This window comes from Zophobas morio, unplaced genomic scaffold (assembly GCF_036711695.1).
Source record: "Zophobas morio isolate AGI-343-1 ecotype UQ-CSIRO unplaced genomic scaffold, CSIRO_AGI_Zmor_V1 ptg000049l, whole genome shotgun sequence".
Taxonomy (NCBI): domain Eukaryota; kingdom Metazoa; phylum Arthropoda; class Insecta; order Coleoptera; family Tenebrionidae; genus Zophobas; species Zophobas morio.
The window spans coordinates 1,566,383-1,570,981 of NW_026972154.1; the positions used below are offsets into that span (position 1 = coordinate 1,566,383).

At 36.7% G+C, this 4,599-nt stretch overlaps 1 long non-coding RNA gene across 1 annotated transcript; it reads left to right on the forward strand.

Moving 5' to 3' along the window:
• The first annotated feature begins 2,287 nt into the window (after positions 1-2,287).
• On the forward strand, positions 2,288-3,766 carry LOC135142688 (uncharacterized). The gene is made up of 3 exons (XR_010282587.1): positions 2,288-2,563; positions 2,624-2,959; positions 3,635-3,766. It is a non-coding gene; the product is annotated as an uncharacterized LOC135142688 (long non-coding RNA).
• Positions 3,767-4,599: the final 833 nt, after the last annotated feature.

Here is a 4,599-nt window from a genome sequence, read left to right on the forward strand (position 1 = left end):
GTTTAAGCCAAGGTGTAACGTTGGAAAATCAAGCTATGGTGATGAGCAACGACAAAGAATATGAATTGGCGTTGAATAAGTATCATGCGGCTCTCACCATATACCAAGAGGTTAGAGACAAGTATTTAGAAGGTGCCAAAAATCGCAAAAGCTATTTCTCCAATTCTTTAAATGGCGTAAATAAAAAAATCGAACAAGTAGAAGCCGCAATCGAACACACTACAAAACAACAACACAATGAAGAAGCGAAAGCATTGATAAAGGAAGCTAAAAAAGCGACGAAGCAACAGTTGTATGACTTTGCGCTTGAACATCTTAAGGGTGCTAAAAGTGTAGCAAATCAACCGGATACACTTACGACGATCAGAAATGAAGAAAGTACAGTTTGTAACTTGTATGGTAAATCTGTGTTTGTAGAGGGTTTGAAGTTAGATACAGAAGGACACTCAGAACGAGCACAAAGTAAATTTAAAAGAGCAAAAACTTTTTTCCAAAGAGCAGCGAAATTGGTGAGCAATAAAGAGCTTCAGCAGAATTTGCAACTCGTCGATTTGAAGCTTAGCGGAATCAAAAGTTTCGCCGAAGCTGTCACATTAAAAGACGAAGGTGTTGAAATGATTAAAAAGGAAGATTATGACTCTGCGTTGGATAAGTATGTTTCAGCTTTAGCTAAATGTAAAGAAGCTAAAGAAAAATATATGGAAGGTGCCGGTTGCCGAAAAGAATATTTCTCTAATTCTGTAGAACTGATAAATCAGCAAATTAAACAAATTACAGTTACCATTAGAAACACCGAAGCACAGATGCGGGATGCAAACGCCAAAGAACTTACAGAAAAAGCTAAAACAGCAAGAAGTCAAAATTTCTATGACGTCGCTCTCAAACTTCTTAGTCAAGCTAAATTATCGGCAAATCAAACTACGATGACCAGCATAAGAAAAGAAGAAAGTGAAGTTTGTTGTTTGTATGGGACAATGTTGTTTGAGGAAGGTCTGGATTCGGAGAAAGGAGGATATGTGGAACAAGCAAAAATAAGATTTCATAAAGCGAAATCCTTGTTACAGCGGGGGATGAAATTGGTAGATTGTGAAGAAACAAAAAGGAAGCTACATCTTGTCGAATTGAAGATCGGTGGAGATAAGAAATTTAACAAAGCTGTGGAGTTCGACAACGAAGCTTCTTTATGTCAACATGATGAACTATATAAGGAGGCTTTAGATCAATACGACGCCGTTTTGGGTAAATATAAAGAAGCTAAAGAAGACTACGTGGAAGGTGCCAAACACGAGGAAGAATATTTTGCACGCTCCGTGAAAATCGCGGATGCACAGATCGAGAGAGTTGAAGATACCGTAAATGAGATAAATAGTGTGCAGATGTTGCAAGGTCAAATCAGTGGGCCTAGAATCGATAACAGAACAAGTGAGACGGTAGAAGATGATAAGGAGGAAGTTGAATCTAAGTTGCAAAATACATTTATTCAACGTTAAATTGATAACGTATTGTAGAATTTGTTGTGATGTATTTTAATAAAATGTCTTTTGTTTTGGTTGTTGTTATTTGGTTTACTCATTTTCGACGTTTGAATGACGATATCCACGTTCATTCAACCTTTAATAAAAGAACTTCGAAATACTTTGAAAACTATAGTAATGTGTACATGGTCCATTTTGCCCTCTCTCTGCAGAAACGCTGCTGATACTATCGACGATATTTGATCAAAACTAATGAAGTCAGTCGAACCCCTGCTGGAACAGCTTTCGAATATTGTCAAAGATTGTCAGAGTTCTTACATACTTAGAACTATCCGTGTGAAAAGCATCTGCGAACGCTTGGCTAAAGTTGTTGTTAAGTTACAAAAGTATTTCGAGGAGGTTCGTTTGACTGCTGAACTGAAGAATTTAACCAAAGTTAACCAAACTGAAAGTAACACGAGTCGAGTTACTTTTGGACTTCACGATAAAAACCGGCATGAAAATCGTGAAGCACCATGCTCTTCACAACAACGTTGTATAACCTAGAGAAAATTAAGTTTTTGAGAAGCTGTTTAATGGGATTATGAAAGAACTACGAAACTCGGTTGATAAGAACAACGATTTGAGGTTGAACCTTCTCACAGCACAAAGAAAAGACGTAGACAAAGCTGTAGAGAAATTGTTAAACGGAACCGAGTTTAAGACTGTAGTGGGCACAATTTACTCAAAATTGTCAGAAAAGTTTGATGTTGTGTCTTTCAACCAAATTCTATTTTCAGCAGCAGCAATTTTCTAATCTAAGGAATCGCAAATCTGGCAAACATTGTCTGTCTTATATATAATTTTGCGTTTAAAATTGAGGAACGTCTTTCCATTGAAGAAGAAAACCACGATATTGACGAAGTAATTGAAGAAATTTGTTTGGATGTTGCAATTGCGATTCGTGATTGCTTGAAAAATGCTTATGAAAATATGTCAGACTTTGTGGGTAATATACAAGCAGTGATGAAGAAAAAGAAGATGTTTGTGGAAGAGTTGGAGAAACAATTGTCTTACCTGAAAACTAGGTCGAAATCATATTTGTAATTGTATGTGCTTTTGTATTCTACTTTTGGCGACATTTTATAGACAGTTTTACTGTATTCCAGGTGTATATACCATCTCCATCTAGAACCAACTCTGATTAGGGAGGAATCCGCGATAATAGTTTGACAGAAATTTTTTTAATTATTTGTAATATCACTGCGCTGTCGCCAAGTTCGTAGACGAATGATGAATGAATTTGGAAATCGAAAAATGAAATACTTACAAATCCATTCTAGGTTGTCCATTTCTTCCAACTCCTCGTTAAATACATTTGCAGAACTATCTATATTTACAACATCCGGCTTAGAGGCTGTTAAGTAAAGAATTTCTGTAACACGCCAAATTGGGTGTGCCCATAAATGAAGTCTTGGAAAAACCCGTCCGCATTACTGGAAAAGGTCGGTACTTATTTACTTGCATACTGCCAATAACCAACTGTGTTAAAATTGTATTAAAATTAAGATTCTCACCAATTACCACGAAAAATGCAGCAAAAATTTTAAAATATGCTTTTTGCATATTATCCGAGCTTTAATTATTATTAGTGTACAGATAATGGAAGGTCAAGTTAGTGGGCTCAGAATAAATAGCAAAAAATAGGGGTGGTGGAAGGTGAAAAGGAGGAAGTTGAATCTAAGTTGTATTCAACGTTAAAGTGAGAGATATTGTAAAATTTATGGTAGCAGGAAGTATTATAATAAATCTCATTTACTTAGCTTGTCATATGTAGATCTATTTTTTGTATTTGCCTTTTAGTAGTATTTTTGATAAATTATAATCCAGTTTTGTCAATATTAAATATTTTTAGATTTTTAAAACTTCTTGTTTTGTTTTTCTGTCGTTTTACATGCTGTATCTCGACATGGAGCCAAAAGTCTAGTGGTGGTCCCCAGCTTTTATTTGTAGATAAAATCACATGACATCTCTAGAGGAAGTCAGACGACGAATGCCTGAGATGCTTTGAATGTCAATTACCCGTAGAAACGCCCTTTTCATATTCTGTGATAAATATTAACAACAACATATTTAAACTAGAGTCCTTGAATCTACGTTCGTCTTTTTTTTCCTTCCAGTTTTCACAAAAATGGGCACCACGTCCTCAAATAACAAAATCGTCAACGACACAAGCACCGACATCGTCAGCATTTCTGTATCAGGGTTGGATGGCTTCGATTGTGAAGAGTAATCATCCAAGCAGCAAACAACGCGACTTATCCATAAATGCCAAAGAATCAGTAGAACCTATCGTAAACCTCTTCTCACATGCAAACCATTGTCCTGTGACTGTCACGTTAACTTTCAAAGACGGATCCGAAGACACTTTCCGCACAGATCTAAAATATGCTGTGGGATGTTGCGCACGATTCGACCATAGCCAAAAATCGCACAAAATGTCATACAGACTCGACAATAAGAAGATCATTGAACGGTCGTAAACAATGCCAAACAAAAGAAAAACGAAGAAGCTGACGAGTTGTTGAGGAAAGCTAGAGAGGCGATGAGGCGACGATTGTATGACCAAGCTCTTGACCATAGTTAGGAAAATTAGAAGTGAAGAAAGTGAGGTATACAGTTCGATTGGAGACAGTATTTGCGCAGCAGGTTTAACTATGCAGAGAGCAGAAAACTTACAAGCAGCGGAAGGCAAATTTTCGAAAGCGATGTTTTTCTTCTAATGATCGTTAGAGTCGCTGTATAGTGGAGAGACCCAGCAGAAGATATATCTTTCCGAATTGAAGATAAGTGGAAACAGAAGTGTCACTGAAGCTATGGGACTAAAAGATGAAGCTTCTAAGATGGTCCAGAACGAAGAATATGGAACGACCTTCGATAAATACGAGGTAACTTTGCGCAAACATAAAGAAGCTAAAAGAATATACGTGGAAGACTCCTGATTAAGAGAACAATATTTTTCTGATCCTGTGAAACGTGTAGAACAGCAGATTGAAGAAATCAGTGCTGCAACAACAATTACCAAGGAACGGAAACAGGATCAAGAAGCTACAAAATTGATAGAAATAGCCAAAACAGCAACCAA